The sequence below is a fragment of the Ictidomys tridecemlineatus genome, chromosome 7 (genome assembly GCF_052094955.1).
Source record: "Ictidomys tridecemlineatus isolate mIctTri1 chromosome 7, mIctTri1.hap1, whole genome shotgun sequence".
Lineage (NCBI taxonomy): Eukaryota > Metazoa > Chordata > Mammalia > Rodentia > Sciuridae > Ictidomys > Ictidomys tridecemlineatus.
In genome coordinates this window covers 34,554,021-34,572,700 of record NC_135483.1, presented here as the reverse complement: position 1 = coordinate 34,572,700, position 18,680 = coordinate 34,554,021, and the positions used below count along the sequence as shown (strand labels likewise).

The 18,680-nt window shown below is 38.1% G+C and overlaps 1 protein-coding gene across 5 annotated transcripts in view; it reads left to right on the top strand.

Annotated features, from left to right (window-relative positions):
• The window catches only part of Grhl2 (grainyhead like transcription factor 2), a 147,673-nt gene that overhangs the window by 1,716 nt on the left and 127,277 nt on the right, over positions 1 to 18,680 (top strand). The gene's annotated exons all lie outside the window — the stretch shown is intronic.

The window sequence follows — 18,680 nt, the reverse complement described above, 5'->3', positions numbered from 1 at the left end:
CGCCTGGGCAGAGGCCGGGCGTCAGAAGAAGTGACTAGGGACCATCCCAAACTGAGAGACCACAAGGGAGGAAGGATGAGGGGTGGAGGGGAAGGACCATCTTCACAGTAAAGCGCTGGTAGGATTGGGGAATCTTATCACATGCTGTCATACTTTTAAAAACTACCAGCTGTAGGTATCACTGTGGCCTCCAAAGGAGAATTAACTGCGTATTCCATGCAGGATGGGAAGAACTGTAAGGGGTTAAAGGTAGGAGTTGAGATGGGAGTGTATGCTAAGAGAAGACCCCCATTCACCGAAAAACTCTCAACAGTCTAAGGAGCCTTTCTGAGTTTGAAAATTTAAAAGCCCAAAGCCAAGTTGATAGCAGATTTTTTTCTTTGTTTGGTTTGTTTTGATGTTTGTATCAAAAGTGGTTGCAAAATTTAGTCTAATTAATCACACAGTTGACATATAGTTTGCTTAGTTTTGGGATACATGGCATTACTATTAAAAATAATAGTAACGAGTACTAACTGTTTTTACTGAGATGCATTACCTAATTTTTATGGGTAATAACTATCTAGGATTTCCTGTACTTAACATTTAACAAAAGTCGTTTTGATCTAGTCATGGTTTCCAAAACTTCTTTTGTGTCCTGGGCAAAGTAATACTAACCATACTGCAGAGATCCACAGTGTACCTCTTTTGGCTTTCTCTGCTTGGTCTTGTTGAGAAATGTTTGAAATAATACACGAATTTTGTATCATTTTTGCAAATTCTAGCCTGGTTGTCTTCATGTTAATAATCTAATGGAGACTTGGCAGGGATGGGTCCAGGTTTTATGGGCCTGAAGCTTAAGCAATTGTGTGCATTAGATGGGGGTGGGGACTGTTAAGAGCAAAAGCACCTGGGCATAGTGCTTAGTCTTCCTCACCTGAGCAAGTGAGGGGCCCGAAGTCTGAACATTGTCAGCTTCCTGGTGGATCGACCCTATGGCCTGCCTGTATTTTGTGGAAATAATCTAGAAAAGTACACCTTGGATATTTTTTCATAATCTCAGTAAAACATAGGTGATCTTTTTAGATAGCATATGAAGATATTTCCTGTTGCCAAGATTGGACTGGAGGAGCATCACATTTTTTACAGTGTGGACTTTTCAGATTGAAACGTTCTGCTTTTTGTGTTCTCCAGGGCTGATGCTATCGCTCATTAAAACAAAGTTTTGAGGACATTTTGTCTTTATACATATTTAAACATGGTCTGCTCCCCCATTTTGAATTTTGTGAAGATTTATGATCTTTGTTCACAAGCATGTGTATAAGCAAGACACTGATAGTTAAGAAACTATGTTACTGCCAAAATTTATAAACTATATGTAGAAGACACACACACACACACACACACACAAACACACTCACACACACTATTTGGTTTGATAGAGGCATTTTTTAATCAATTAAACATTTTTTTAAATTTTAAGTTGTAGTTGGACACAATGCTTTTATTTATTTTTATGTGGTGCTGAGGATGGAACCTGGCACCTCACACATGCTAGGTGAGCACTCTACCACTAAGCTACAACCCCAGCCCCCTCAGTTAAACATATTTTGATCACCTTTTTAAAAAAAATTTTTTTTTGAGTTGTAGATGGACACAATGCCTTTATTTTATTTGTTTATTTTTATGTGGTACTGAGGATTGATGCTAGTGCCTCACATGTGTTAGGCAAGCACTCTACCACTGAGCCACCACCTCAGCCCCCCCCCATTACCCTGGTATTTGCAACTTATTCAGATGGACATTGTAGGAGAAAATAAAAATGTAAAAGGTGCACCACACCAAATGTAAGAGCTTACACTTTAGAAAAAAGTGAAACATAAATAGGCCTGATTTTCATTATGACAATACCTGGTAAGTGCATAAAAGCTATAAAAACAATATAATAGTTACAAAAGAGTTTTAAAAATATACAACACAAGTCATGACAAATACCTACTTCTCCCTATGCACCCCATTTTTTTTTGGTCTAAGTTAATTATTTTTAGCAATTTTTTTGTGTTTTTGCTGAAGGAGTTTTGCTATTATACAGAAAATGCTCAAGATCTCATGTGGACATGTTTTTAGGTAGTTGGATGCCTTTGTACATTTAATTAAACTTTCTACTATTTAGTTTTATAAATGTATATGTTCTTTTCCGTTTGGCTATATAAAATATCTGAGATTACAGATGTCAGTAATTTTTCATATCTTCCTCAAACCAATACAAATATCCAATATATATCTTACTGGACATTGATGCCAGCAACGAGATTTGCTGGTGAATAGAATGTAGTCCTGGCCTTCAGGGTACTTATATTCTAGAGTATATGAGGGAATGGGCAGTAAATCAATCAAGAAGTAAATATATAATAAATTAGATGATGGTAGGTACTATGCAGGAAATTGAAGCAGGCGGAAGGAATTAAGAGTAATGAGGAGCTAGTTCATAGACAGTGTCCTGGGTCTATGATGAGATGACCTGTGAATAGGGACCTGTAGGAAGTGAGAGATGGAGCCCTAAAGATCAGATTTGAGTGGTATAGGCAGATGGTATTTCAAGTGCAAAGGTCCTGAGGTGAACATGCTTAGCATGTTCTAGAACCAGAATGGACTCCAATGTGGGAGAATCAGAATTGAAGAGATAAAGGTACCATCAAGTAATTGAAATGGTACCATCAAATAATTGAACATAATCAGTTATCTACTTATTAATGCATACATTTGCATACTCAAAAACAGATAAAATTATGCTTGCAAATGATTTGGTAGTTAAGAATTAGTAATACTCAAAGGGAACAAATAAAGAGCCAATTAATACCATCAGTCCTGCCTCCTTCCCCAGGAATCATCAGTTTAATGCTTAGGGCCCAGTGTTCTGTTCCCTACAATGTATTAATTCATATGTACTCCCTTATTTGAGAGATGAATAAATGCATACACACTGAAAGTTAGAACTGAAGAAGAGGGACAAAGTATAGATGGTGTTTGTTCTAATTCTCTCACTTCTGTAAAACCCCTAATTGTACTTACCAACTTTCAGCAATTATCTCAGATTCTAACATTAGCCTTGTGCAAAATAAAGCTTGCCTTTCTTGCTTTTCTCTTGTTCTTGTTCAATTTCCACAAACTGCATTCACCAGAAAACAGACTTGCTAAAAGTGTCCAGAAGAGAATACACTGCAAAGAGTATGCTATGGTTAGTTTCTTAGCTTCATGACTTAAAATGAATATAAGTGATATATAGAAAAAGTAAACCTACCTGAAAAATAAGAAAGTGCTAGACAACAACATGAAAACCTAGGCTGATAAAAAAAAAAATCGAGGGTAATTGCATGTGTGCTGAATAATAGGAATTCCAGTAGAAATCCTTTAAATCATGGCTTCCCAAACTTCTGATTCTAAAAATATCACCTAAGGCAATTAACAAACTGCAGTCATGTAACCCCATCCTAGAGGTGTTGAATTAGATTCTCCAGGACAGGGCTAGGGAATCTGCATTTAAGCAATGTCCTTAATATTTTATGATTAGGCTCATTACAGAAATACTGCTTTAAATGAATACTTAATTTTACATAATAAATGTAATGTATATGCGACTTTACAGGTGTATAACTCGTGCTTAAGTGACATGACACCTGTTGGCTTTTATTTTACCTTATATTACATCTCAATGAGCAGCTTCTGATGTACTTTTAACTTGGATGCAATCCTTGGGTCCCTTCTCAATGTCATTTGCTTCCTTTGTCTTGCTGATCTGTCTCTTCTGAGAGAAGGTGATCCTTTTGACAATTATGTGTTTCCAGAGCTGCTAATGACCTCTTTTGAAGTGGTGTCACCCAAGTGCAGGATTCTGGCAGGACCCCACTCATCTGGGAATTGAATTGGAGTTAGAAGGCAGCCTGTCCCTCTCCAACTTCACGTTATAACTTATAAGTAGTATTCATTTTTCTGGGGACTGTTCTTTCATTGAATTATATTCAATTTCTAGCCCATGGCAAAGAGTAAAGAGCTCCAATGTGATGTTGGTCCCTGGTGAAACGGTTTGACAGTTCGATAGTCTACTGGACTCTGGAAGTAAAAACAGGGAATTTAGAAAAGCAGCCAACTAAGTCAAACACTTAAAGAAACATTTGAACAATAGCAATAGCACCAGAAAATACATGTTTGGAAATGTATAGATAATTTAAATAAGAATTTAAAAAATGTTAAGTTGTTAAATTTACTTTTTAAAAAGTCTTAGATAATTCAGGCAACAGTTTTAGTTTCTCTTTATGACTTTGGTCTAAGGAGGCATAAATTTGTGGTTAAAAAATGAGGGATTTGGTTAAATCCTATTTTTCTCCTCCCTGGTCTGAACCTACAGGTGTTCCTTCTTCTTCCCTCTCTCCCTATGTCTTTGATCTGTCTCCCCGAGTCACTTTCTTGGTTTTTTTTTTCTTCCATATTGCTCAGCAAGAATTGACACATCCCCTGTTCTATTCGTGGAGAGGAATGTGAATCTGATTTTAGGTGCTATTTTGGTTTGTGAATTTTGCCGCCTTCTTGCAGTACCTACAACCCCAGCAGCCCATCCTTGTTACCTGGGCCAATAGCCAAGATGATGGCAGCAGGTGATGTCCGCCTGTTCAAAGTTTAACCTTGGACAAGTTTCAAGTGTGTTTAGTGTAAGGAAAACTGTACCCTACATTCATCGGGGGTCCTCATTCATGATGTCTGGCAATCACTTGGGGTACTGACGCTTACTGTCTGTGGGGAGGTATCCAGGGACTCCTGTTCAACTACACAAACTAGGTCTACCCTGAAACAAGGGAATGCTCCGTTTGGCAAACTTGTCCAGGAAAAATTCCTTAGCGAGCAGCAACAGGCTGAGTAGGAATTTCAGCTTTGGCCCAGGATATCTGGTGGGTTGCTTAGTAACAACAACTCATAGTCCCTTGTCAGCTTCACTGGCCTTCCAACTTAGGCCTTCAAAATTCTGATTGCCCCTTCTGTCCACCTGCCTATGCAATTCCATCCTTTAGGTAAATCCACATTCCTAGCATCCGTTTTGTTTATTTATTCGTTTCTTCCACTATCAGCAAAATGCATTTTATGCTGTACATTTCTTTTTCTTTTTGCAGTGCTGAGGATCCAACCGAGCGCCTCACTCATGCTAGGCAAATTCTCTAACACACACCTCAACCCCCAGCCCTGCTGTAATTTCTTAATAGTAAATGGTAACCAGATCTAGACTGTCTGGGTTAAGTGGGACAGGAGCAAGAAAACCTTCTGGGAAGATCCTTACCCTCCTCCTGCCAAGTGTATTGGGATATTGGGAAGTTAGAAATGTTTTAGCTTGATGCGTTTTGGTGAGTGGTAATAATATTATTTACAAAAACAAGCACATTCTGAATTGCCTCATGTAGAACCAATCACATGCACATTAAGAATTTTATGGAAAGGGCTAGAAAAGCCGGCATATTACAGGGGATTTCGACATAGATTATGAAAATGTCAGTAAGTTGGGGTTGTGGAAATTGCTGGTTCATTTGAATGGGCATTCAATGGAAAGCAATCGCTGCCTCTGAGGATGAAGTGCCTTATTTTACTTTGTAATGAACACGGCAGTGAACTTTGAGGGGAGCATTTTTAAAGTGATCTGATTTCACTTGCACTCCCAAGGAACTGTTTCCTTGGGAAATGTGAATGTAGTTACTCTCTGTGGCAGAAAAGGAAAACAAAATTTGGTTGCTGCCTTTATTTTGTTCCTTACCTTTCATCTGAACTCTTGAATTCACAAATATAACTAAACCCTGAGAGTCCAGAGTCTCTTTTTTTTTAAGGGCCCATGCATTTGAATCAGGGTTGTGTTTGTTATCTTTGCAGTACAGGGATTGAACCCAGGCCTGTGCATGCTCGGCAAGCACCCTACCACTGAGTCACATCCCTGGCCCCGGAGCAGAGTTTTCTAAGACAGGGAAAATGTGGGAGTGAAGGGGACAGGAAGGGAGATTAAAAAGATAAGAGCCAGCAGGAACAAACTGCAGGAGCTACTGTGGAGTGGCAGAGTGTGAGTTGCCTGGCAGGAGCTGGGGGTCGGGTGGGATGGCCTGTGGCTATTTGGCCCCCCTGGGAAATCGGTTTTGATTTTAACTTGAAGCTCACAATCCTAGAGCGAGGACAAATCCTAAGGATCATTTAGGGCATGTAAGTAATCAAGTTTAGGATTGGGAATTAAAAGTTTTTAGAAGAAAAGAGTTGCATGTTGGGATTGTAAGTGTGAATGGAAAATCTGAAGTTTTGACTAGTTTGAAAAAAAACATTGTTTTCCTTCTTTGAGGCAGAGTGGGAGAAGGGAAGGCACTGAGTGTTTGCTTCTTAGAACATGAACATGAGCCTACAAAGTAACTGCTTAAGATTCTGATTGCGTTACTGTGAGTTCAAATGGGCTTTCTTTCCCACACTCACCACACATCACTGTTTTAGTTTTCAGTTCAGTGAGCCCCATAAAGTAACTGCTTTCTGTACTTCTTGGATCTAACTTTTCAAAGAAGCGAGGAACAAAAGTAGCTTTCTCCTCGTTCCTGTATTGCCAATAAGATAATTAACATAAGATCAGAGACTTCTCCTTTCATTATTTTTTCTTCTGTAAAATGGAGTTGAACTAAATGATCTGAGGATAATCACCTCTTGAGTCTCCTTCTCCTCCTCCAGAGTGGTCTGGCTGGTGGAGCCTCCCAGAAGGAGCAAGCGATGCAGGCAAGACAGGAAGGAGACTGTCCAGCACGGTGGTTTCCGTGTAGGAGCCCCCTTTCTCTCCTTTCAGAATCAAAGGTGACGGGACTAAAATGACAAAGCAATAGACAATCTGGCAGGCAGGAGGAACTGTGAGGGCCACATGGAGTTCAGAAGGCAGCCGGGGCGTGCAATCCATGGTTTTCCAAGAGGACAGCTCACTGGGCTGCTAAACAGGTGGTATGGGGAAAATCAGATAAAAAGAGCTGGCAGGACTCTGGGTACTTCTTCCTAGAGGGGCTCAGGCAGTGGCTTTCTCTAGGCAGGCTCTTGGAGTGAGGCAATATCAGAATGAAGGGAACACTGAATAAAACTGAATATTAATAAGCTGAAAACGTTAAGGAGGTGAAAAGGAGGATCACCTCCGCCTTCTTCTTTCCCTTTTCTTCTCTTCATCCTTTGCCCCTCTGGTCTTTCTCTTTCTCCTAAGCCTTCTCAACCTCCTCCTTCTCCTCCTTTTTCTCTCCTCCCCCCTCTTCTTTCGCTCCTTTCTCTCTCCTCCTCCCCCTTCTCCTCCCTTCTCTTGCTCCTCCTCCCTTCTCCATTTCCTCTTTCTCCTCCCCTTCTTTCTCTTTCTCCTCCTTCTCCTCCCGTTCCCTTTTCTCCTCCTCCTTCTCTGCCCACTCCTGCTCCTCCTCTTTCCTTCTTCTTCCTTTTCCTTCCCCTCCCTCTCCCTGTCTCTACTCCTTCTTTTAATAAAACACAGTTCAGAGACACCCATTGTTGGAAAATATTGCTGAGCCAATAGTGAAATAGTTTTCAAAAAAAAGGGCACTGTATGATACAAGGAGAAGAATAGCAGCTGTAGATTCACTTCAGTACATGCTAATATGTTATTTTACTCTAGGGCACACGACCCTCAGGAATAAGACCTCATCTGCTACTCTACGGGGCTGTACAATGTCAAAGCCTCTGTGTGGGTTTTTTTCCTCTGGCAGCAGCCTCTGGGTGGTGCCCATGTTGGAAGAGTTTTGATCAGGGCACAAGACATTGATGCTCGTCTGCAGACCAGAATCTGTCTATTTACTTTTAGCTGCTTTGGAGTCTTGGTGTACACTTTTTTGGGGACACTGAGAGAATTTAATTGCTTTAGGTGGCTTGACTGTTTTTGAGATGGTAATAACAAGAGAATAAGGAAGGCTGAACTTTTTCGAGGCAAATTATAGTGCATCGGGAAAGGTTCTTAGGATCGTTTGAATTATGTCATAGGAGCCAAGACCCGGTGTTTTGTATTCGTTTGACTCCTCAGGGTCTCTATTCAGAGGCCTTTGCACTCTATCCCATTCCTCAGACCTCTCTGGCTGAGAGCCTTCCTGTTAGATTGTCCAGTTCCTCGACCATTATTTTACCACACCCTCTGTTGTCCCTTAGTCACTTGTACCTGGCTACCATATAACCTCACCAGGGTCAGTCCTAATCGCCCTCTGTTTTCCAGCCTGCACCTGAGTTGAGAAGGAGGAATCACACCCCAGGTAGGTGGATGCCTTTGGGCAGTCAGCACCACACAGTTTCTGGCCAGCGTTCTCATGCAGTGTCTATAAGAACCCAATACCTTCCCCCCTCCTTGCACACTATCCACCACCCACTCATCTGAACACTGGTCTCTCATTTCCAGAAGGAATCAGAGCCCTTCACAGAAACATTTTTTCAGCTTTCTGCTCCCATCCTCATCCCTCACCCATCTCTCCTGGGCATCCACCCCCATCTTTTCTCCATTTCCAATACCTGTACTTCCTACCTCACTCCCTCCAGTTGTTCCTGTTCTCTCCTCTGTTTACCACCCTTTCTCCTCTGCACCTTCCTAAATGTGTGACAGTGTGTTCCACCACCTTCCATCCATTGGATTTGGATAGGCTGGTGGCAGTTGGGAGTATTTTCTTCCTGAGGGGAATGTCTTCCCAGGCTGGCCCTCTGATCAGGTCTGCAGAGAGGCATATCTGGTTAGTCTCAAAGCTAGGGTCTGTCCCAGTGCTGGGCCCCACCAGAGTCCTCAAGCCTTGGTGCATGCTTTTTAAAAATGTGTATCTTACATAGTTTGAAAACATTTTGATAAAGGTCAAATGCCACAATAGAAATATGGTCAAAGAATGTGAGCGGACAAGTCACAAAACTTATGCAAATGACTTAGTAAAAAGCATGAGATAATATTTAGTTTTATTAATAATCCAAGAAATACAGATGAAATAACAGAAATGATCCAAGTTCTCCTATAAAATTCGGATTAACAGAACTAGATTTTGGGAAAAGACCAACACTGAAGGATTATAAACCCTTCCACTTTCTAGAAGGCAGGTTGGCAAAAGTGATTGAAATGGCTTTACCCATTGACTGAATTCCAATTTTAGGGATTTATCTTAATGATATAATCAAGGATAAATGTAGTATTAGTTTTGAAAGTGGAAAATTTGAAAAACCTTAAATGCGTGGCTCCAGAGGGGGTTGGTTTAGTAAATCACACAGTTTGACACTATAAATTACATTATGAAAGAAATATTTAATGGTAAGAAAAATTCATGATATATAGTAATACAGTTAGTGCAATGTTTATAGACATAGAAAATGAAAAATAAATAATACAAAAAAGAGTTAAAAGTGGTTTGCTCTCTGAATGGAGAAAATGCAGGTACTTCTGTGCCTCTCTGTGTTTTCCTCCTTTGTTGAAGTGAGCTTGCGATGCTTTTGTAGTTAAGGGGAAATTTTAAAGGTGATTTGTAAAAACAGCCATTCTGTCATGGAGACATTTAAAAATAACAGATCCAAACCCTAAATAAAAATAGAAAAAGCCAGCTGCTTGGTTGTTCCAGGTAGAGTCGAACGGATCCCTGGTCTGCCACGTGGGCCTCCTGCCCGGTTCCTCACGAGCTGTAGATGGTTGGATCTGAGTCTCAATAAGCCTGTCTTCTGGATTTGTGTGTAAGTCCAACTATTAAATCCGAACATTTCTCAAAATAACCCAAGAAGGGTGTAGAGTTTCCGATTTTGGTCTGATTAGAAGCAGGGGACTAAGAACAGGAGAAAATCAAGTTCATTCCCCTGAGTAGGCTGCCATGTGAACACATAGTTCCTTCTGGAAAATTCTCTGTAGGCGGGGCTGCCTTTCCTACTGTCTCAGATCCCACCTGAAGGCTTGCTGGAGTCACCTATTGCTGGTTCCAATTGTGTTTAACTTTCTGAGGGAATGGGAGAAGCTGGGATATGATTTTCTTTAAATAACGAAAAGCAGTGTAGGCAAGTTTGAGTTTTTATGATTTTTTTTTAATGACTATTTTTTCCATAACGTCGACTTGCTTCTCCCCGGAGGGATGAGCATGTGACTCATCTAACTGCTTCTACAAGCCGATACACAGATCAGGCCAGACAAGCTTGAGTCTGTTAGCTGAGCTGCAGGAGATTGCATCACTGCGTTCACTGCAGGCGCCTTTAAGGAAGCTTTGTGGCAAACATGAACTTATTTGCTTATCACCCTATCCAAGGAGCATCCACAGCAGGGAACAAAAAGTACGTGATGTGAACTTGCAGGGAAAAAAAAAACGGACTTACAGAGTCACTGAATTATGTCAAGAGAGGTGTTGGACAGGGGAGGGAGAGGGAGGGAGGCAAGAAAGAAAGAAGAGAGGCTTTTAAAATGAGTGGAAGTGAACTTTTGTAAAATGCGAGCAAGAAAAGCAATCTCTGGCTGTAGAAATTAACAGTTTGCAAAACAGCAATTAGTTCTGGCACACTTTTTGGTTGTATATTCACAAGTGAGATTTGCAGTTGTCCCCTTCTCTCTCACTCCTACCCGCCGCTCCCCTTCTCCGAACAGAAATTCATCACAACAGAAATACTATATCTTATGTTTTCAAAAAAAGTCATTATATTCTTTGAAAATCGAGTCCAAATAAAGCCTTCAGAGGCTTGTGGGAAGCAATTGAGGAAAGGGCTACAGCCGGTGTCTTTTTTCTCGTGCATTTATTTTAATTTTTAAAAACAACCTAAACCATATGGTTTGTTTTTATATTTAGCCATACAAAAGCACAGACTTGTTTATGGAGTTTGCTCAAACACAACTGGGACACAATTCATTGATCACTTCTAGCATCCTGAAGTTGAAATGAACTGGGGTAGCAGTATTGTGCGCCTTCTTTTTGCTCTTTTGACTTCCTGATCCTTCCTAAACAAGGAAATACCTGTGTGGTCGAATCTCAAAACATCTTTAGTCCCAAGTTCAGTGAACAAAGCTGAACGTGCTATTCAGAACCTCCACAGTTAACTGGATTTTTTTTTTTTTTTTTTTGGTGTTGGGGATTGAACCCAGAGCCTTGTGCATGCAAGGCAAGCACTCTACCAACTAAGCTATATCCCCAGCCCTTGCCAGCTGGATTTTATTGGGGTGATTGTTATACCAAAAATTTCTAGAATACAAAAAAATTGAAAATGTTTTCATGATTCTGAGATTTTTATTGTGCTTGTATTGGGTGGATTATTTTATAAATCATTTGTTTTGAAGCACTTATAAATGACCTCATGGCTTCAATGTTATATATATATATATATATATATATATATATATATATATATATATATATTTTTGCAAGCTTCCTTTAATTATAACTGTTTTATGAAATAGTTTTGCATGTATTTTCTTTTCTATTTTTGCAATAATGGGGACATTCTACCACTGAGCCACATCCCCAGACCTTTTTATTTTTCATTTTGAGATAGGGTCTCACTAAGTTGCCCAGGCTGGCCTCCAACTTTCTATCCTCCTGCCCCAGCCTCTTGAGTCGCTGGGATTTCAGGTGTGTACCACCTTACCTGGTTACATATATTTTCTTTTGTAAGAAGCATTTCCTGGTGAGCCTTTTTTTTTTCTGATTATGAAAATAGTATGTGCTCATGAGGAAAACCTAGAAATTAGAGAAAAGTATAGAGAAGAAAAATCCTCATTAATTCCAGCACCCTGTTAACATTTCATGCATTTTCTTATAGTTTCTAATATGTGCATGCACATTATATTAAGGTGGTTATAAGAGTATGCAAATTACAAACACCATTTTTATATCATTCATTGCATTCTTCATTTTTCATTTAATGCTCTGTTATTATACTAGTCTTAATTATTCTTCTTACAGGGCCTTTTAAATAATCTATCATTGAAAGATAAAATCTATCTCCTGCTTTTTATATTTAGGTTGTTTTGAGTTTTCATTATAATAAATCATGTTTATACATAAATTTTTATATCTCTGATTATTACTTCAGAATAGATTTCTAAAATGTGAGAACAAAAGACATCAATATTTTAGGGTTCTTGACACATAATTTGAAAATGACTTCTAGAAAGATTGTAACAACTTATGTTCTGTCAATCATATTTCAGGGTGTCTTTCTCACATAGTCTCACCGTGTAACAAAAACTTTTTTCAGTTTTTTTGTCTATTTGAATGGCAAAAATGTAGTGTATTTTTTGCAGTTTAATAATTAAGGAGATAAAATAGTTTCTCAGATTTGCAGTGTTAATTTATTTCCTTTGTAGTGAAGATCCTGCTCTTTTCCTGGCTGCTGTACATGGTAGTGGTGTGCTCTGGAGGACCGCAGCTGGCTGAGGAAGACTTTGGGCCTGAGGTCCAGCTGTGCTTCCCTCTGGTGTCTGCCTAGGGGAAAGAGAACCTTCCAGCACTGTACAAATGCAGCATGTGGATTGGCAGTGGCCTGTTCTTTGCTATGCACTCATTTTTTCAAAAAATTGAGGTGCTGATATTTTTATCATTGACTTATAAAAGTTCTTTTATTATTTATTTATTTATTTATATATGACAGCAGAATGCATTACAATTCTTATTACACATATAGAACACAATTTTTCATATCTCTGGTTGTATACATAGTATATTCACACCATTTCGTGTCTTCATACCTTTGCTTTGGATAATAATGATCATCACATTCCACCATCATTAATTACCCCATGCCCCCTCCTTTCCCCTCCCACCCCTCTGCCCTATCTAGAGTTCCTCTATTCCTCCCATACTCCCGCTCCCTACCCCACTATGAATCAGCCTCCTTAAATCAAGAAAACATTTGGCATTTGGTTTTTTGGGATTGGCTTACTTCACTTAGCATTATCTTCTCTAATTCCATCCATTTACCTGCAAATGCCATGATTTTATTCTCTTTTATTGCTGAGTAATATTCCATTGTGTATATATGCCATGTTTTTTTTTAAATCCATTCATCTATTGGAGGGCGTCTAGGTTGGTTCCATTGTTTAGCTATTGTGAATTGTGCTGCTATAAACATTGATGTGCCTGTGTCCCTGTAGTATGCTGTTTTTAAGTCCTTTGGGTATAGATCAAGGAGAGGGATAGTTGGGTCAAATGGTGGTTCCATTCCCAGTTTTCAAAGAAATCTCCATACTGCTTTCCAAACTGGCTACACCAATTTGCATTCCCACCAGAAGTGTATGAGTGTAGCTTTTTCCCCACATCCTAGCCAACATTTATTGTTGTTTGTATGCATAATAGCTGCCATTCTGACTGGAGTGAGATGAAATCTTAGAGTGGTTTTGATTCGCATTTCTCTAATTTCTAGTGATGATGAATATTTTTTTCATGTATTTGTTGATTGATTGTATATCTTCTAAGAAATGTCTTATACATCTAAAACTATTAAACCTTTCATTAAAATTCTGGTTATTATTTTTTCAAAATTGAGTCTATGATTTAAAAAATATTCAGAGGTTTACTTTTTTTTTGATGTCAAATATATTGCTCTTGTGTGTTTGTGTGTACTCCCCTCTCCTTTTTTTTTGGTGGGGGAGGGGCAGGGAGACAATGCTAGGGATGGAACCCAAGGCCTTATGCATGCTAGATAAGCACTCTTCCACTGAGTCACACAGTGTAGGTATTTCCCTTTTTTTTTTTTTTTAATGTTGAAGGTTTAAGATCAACCTTTATGGATGTAGTTCATCAAATTTTTCCTATATTTTTATCTTATTTTAAAGGTTATTTAAAGGCCCTGTAAGAAGTTAATTCTTTCTCAGTTGTAAAAGATCCTCAAATAACAATTTTCTTTTTTTTCACCCAGAGGTGCTTTAACCACACATCTTCAGTCCTTTTTATTTTTTATTTTGAGATAGAGTCTTGCTAAGTTGCTTGATCTTGAACTTGTCATCCTCCTTCCTCAGCTTGATCTTGAACTTGTCATCCTCTTGCCCAGCCTCTCAAGTCATTGAGGTTACAGGTGTGTGCCACTGCACCCATATTATAAAGATATTTTTTTCTTCTGTGCTGGGGATTGAACCCAGGGCCTTAGGCATGCTCAGCCAGCCACCACCATTGAGCTACATCCCTATCCCCCCAAAATAACAATTTTCTACCTGCCAACCTTTTGAAATCTCTTTTTCTACTCCCTTTTCTACCCATGTACATACACATTTAGTGCTATATGGGGATGACATAGTGATTTATATACTATTTAGTAACTTGTTTTAAAAATCGTTATTTATCACAGATTGTTTTCCATGGCAATAAATATTTCTAATGACCTCATAGTTTTACATTGAATGGAAATATCCAAATTAATTCAACCATTTTCTATTGTTGTAGATTTGGATTTTTTTCCTCTCACTTTTTTATTGTTAAAATCAATACTCCAATGATGATTCTTAAACTAGATCTAGATCTTTGCACACTTCTTAAATAATTCCAGGGAACACAAATTCTTGACCAAAAGGCATGCACCTTTTGAAGTCATTTGGCTCATATTTCCAAATTGCTATCCAGATACTTCCTCCTAATTAATGGTCCCACCAACGGTGAGTGTGAGGGAATAGGATTCTACATCAGTTCTCCAACAATGCATGCTATGCTCTTTTTAGGCTTTGCCAACTTGAAGAAAAAAAGAAATCAAGCTCAAAATGAGTTAAAAATGGTAACTTCCTCCTTCCTTCCCTTCCTTCCTCCTCCTTCTTCCTTCCCTCCTTTCTTTCTGGGTGCTGGAAATCCAGGCCAGGTCCTTGCACGTACTGAGCAGCTCTTCTACCTCTGCATTATACCCCAGTCCCTCAGGTTGTATTTTTGATGCTAATGGAGCTCTATGTTTATTTGTTTGGCATTTTCATATCTTAAAAGCCCTTGGGGTTTTGTAGAAAGTTCAGCTATAGATTGTTTTTTATGGGAGTGTTGAGCCATGATCTCTTCTCTTAGGACAAATCCCTGGGCCTGACAACAATTTCCTAACAGTCCTCATCCCCTTGCCAATGAGAGCAATGACTCAGACCAGCCCTCAAACTCCTTAAATGAAGGCCTAAGTTCAGAGAACTTAATCAAGGAATGGGACCATATCCCCATGCAGGCTAGTGCTGAATGAGCTCAGGATGAGGGTATCCCAGCAGTAGGAACACTGGCAAACACTCATTTCATTGTCTGTTTTATTATGTGCCTAGGGACTGGCTCCAGAGCTAGGCATCAAGACCTCCAAGACGAACTAAAACTGCCAAGATGAGCCGGGCTAGTAGTTTAAGGTTTAAGGTTGTAATTAGAAAAAATATATATAACTTAGAAAAGAAAATTGCACATTTACAGCCCATTCTTCAGATAATTAGTTGTGGGAAAAAATGGAGACAGGTGCAGAAATGAGACAAGATAGTGAGTCTTCCAATTTTTTTTTAAGAGAGAATTTTTTAATATTTATTTATTTTTTAGGTTTGTGTGGTGCTGAGGATCGAACCCAGTGCCCTGTGCATGCCAGGCGCTACTGCTTGAACCACATCCCTAGCCCCAAAGTCTTCCAGTTTTTTGCTCCCTCTTCCTTTGAAAAGTCTTGCCATTGTTTTTGGATCCTCAGGTTTGGTCAGGGTTTCATCCATTCATTTCAATTTTCTTTTTGGCCTGTTATTAGTGGTTAAGAAACACTTTGGTTGTTTATCTAAATAGCAGGGCTATTTAAAATGAAGTCACTTTTCAAAGATAAATCTCCAGGGCCCTGTAATTAAACTTTATATTTTAAAAAAAATCCTTTTAGGGCTAGAGGTTAAAGCATCTGTTTGTGTTCTCTGTCATCTGTGTGTTGTTAAGAGAGTTAAAGGTAACATCTGCAGAAACTTGCATTTTATAAGAGTGACGCGACAGTTTTTTGAACTGAGATGCAACATTAAAACCTCTAGGACAATTAGGAATTTGCTTTAGAAATGTCGGTGGCATTAGAGCCAGCTGCATTAATCTGGAGTCATTATTTGGTGAATTATCAAGGCTATTTCCTTCAGTCTTCTTCTTATGATTAGCCTTTTGGATGTGTAATTTTTCCCCCTCTACAGATCTAGCAGAGAGGGTATGAAAAGGAAATTTCAGCTTAATTAGTTTGGCTACTGATTAAAAGAAAAAACATTTAGTTCCAGTAGAAGGTTGAACTCATTATTTTAAATACATTCTTAGATTATCTAGGATTTTGTATGATCCACACGCGGCATGTTCTTGAGGCTGAGGTTTAACAATTCCTTGATTAGGAAGTCTATCATTTGCAAAGTACAAATAATGACTTTTCCCCCATGAAACCCATAAAGTATTGTGCAAATGAAGCGTAATCTTCCAGTAATTGGTCATATTGCATATTTTTATCTTTTTTTGGAAACTAACTCTGTATTTGTCTCTGTATGAATGTTTTTTTTTCCCTAAATATTTTAATGGCTGCAGAGCATTAGATGTTATGGATTTACTGCCATTGACTTATATTTTGTTTGTATGGAGGCTGTTACTATAATTTTCACTATTAGAATATTAAACATTTATAACAATTCAGCCTTGCTCAGTGGCACACACCTGAAATCACAGTAACTAAGAGGCTGAGGCAGGAGCTGGAGGCCAGCCTCAGCAACTTAGCAAAATCTTGTCTCAAAATAAAAAGAAATTAAAAGGGCTAGAAATGTAGCTCAGTGGTAAAGTGCCCCTGGGTCAATCCACAGTAACTGTCCCCCCCCCCCCAAATCTTCAGGCATAAAATCTCTCAAGATTTTTTGATCATTCTAGAATGAATTTCTATCAATGGCATTTACCAGCTTAAAAGTCACACATATTAAGATATATTTCCATTGCATAAAAATGATGATTTAAGGAGAAAAAGGATATCCACTTCTTTTATGATTTTGTTCTACCACTTTGAACTGAATTTTAATGTTTTTTGGATATTATTGCATGTTTTTCTAGACATAATACCACATATGAATGTGAATACATTTGAGGGTTTTATAAGTTTTCACTTGTTTTGTTTTTTACATAAGTGATTTTATACATATTGTCCTATGAATTTAATTTTCTTGTCAATAATTCAGAAATCATCTCCTTTTTAATGATTGTGCCAGGCATGGTGACACATGCCTGTAATTCCAGCTGCTTGGGAGGTTGAGGCAGGAGGATCTCAAGTTCAAAGCCAGCCTCAGCAACTAAGTGAGATCCTGTCTCTAAATAAAATATTAAAAGGATTGGGGATGTGGCTCAGTGGTTGAGCACCCCTGGGTTTAATTTCTGGTACAAAAAAAAGGATTGCATATTTACAAAAAAAATTGTATAATATTCTCTGAGTGTAAATATAGAAGTGTAATTCTGAAGCAAAGGTTATATGTATTGAAACTTTTGATAGCTTGTTCTTGTAAATTAAAATGCTATTTTTAATTTAAACATCAGTGATGTTTTAATATGCCTATTTCTGTATACCTTTATACAGAAATGGGTCCTATCAATTTTTATAATTTCACCCCATGAACAATAGTGTATTATATGTTTCTTTAGTTCTTATATTTAAAAGCCATTTGTATTTCCTTTTATGTGAACTCTTTTAGTGTTCTTTGCCTGTTTTGTGTTTATTGAATCTCATATTATCTAATAAGTTACTGTAATTGGTCTTTTCTTGATGAATTTCAGGAACTATTTATAAATTGAGAGATTAGCTCATTGTTTACCACCATTTGTCCTTTGACTACTTCATGTGTTTGCTCTGCAGAGATTTTTAATTTTTAGGTAACCAAATTCATCTTTCTCTTTTGCTTTGCTTTGTTTTGCTATTGGCTTCTAGGTTTTATGCCTTGCTTAGGAAGACTTTCTCTGCTTTAAAATTACAATTGAAAACCAACAACCCAAACTTTTTTTCTCTTTTTGGGAGGGGTGCTAGAGTTTGAACCTAGAGCCTCAGGTAGGCTAGACAAGCACTCTACTACTGAGCTGCACCCCTAGTCTTCAAATTTTGTTCTATCACCCTATAGCTTTTATGGTTTCACATGTCTAATGAAAGTTTTGGTCCATTTGAAATTTATTGATGAAGAACTGACGTTTTTAGATTGCTTGTTTAGATGCCCACTCTATTGCACTAATGTAATTTATTGAATAATACATATTTCCTTCACTTATTTGAAATCCAATTTTTATTATACATTAAATTCTTAGGTGAATTTGGGACAGTTTCTGAACTCTCAATTCTGTTCTTTTGATCTATCTGTTTATGTCTCAAAAACAGCTGGTAATTTAAATGTATAAAATGCTGTAATATCTGAAAGGGCTATGATATTATTCTTCTTTTTAAAAATCTTCCTACATATTTTTGCTTTTTTTCATGTAAATTTAAGAATGAACTTCTGTTGTTCTGAAGAAATCCTATTTTGGGGGTGGGGAGAAAGAGAAATAATGCATTAGCTTTTCTGGATAACTTTGGTATCAAATTGACACTAATATTGGGTACCCTATAAGAATAGATATGTTTTGCTTTACTTATTTAAATTTTCTTTGATGTTCCTCATATAATTAAAATATTTTTTTCATAGATCTTGCATTTTATTGCTCATGAAATGCTTTGATTTTTAAATGTTATTGGAGTTTTCTAGACATGATGTCATATGCAAATGTTTATTCACTTCT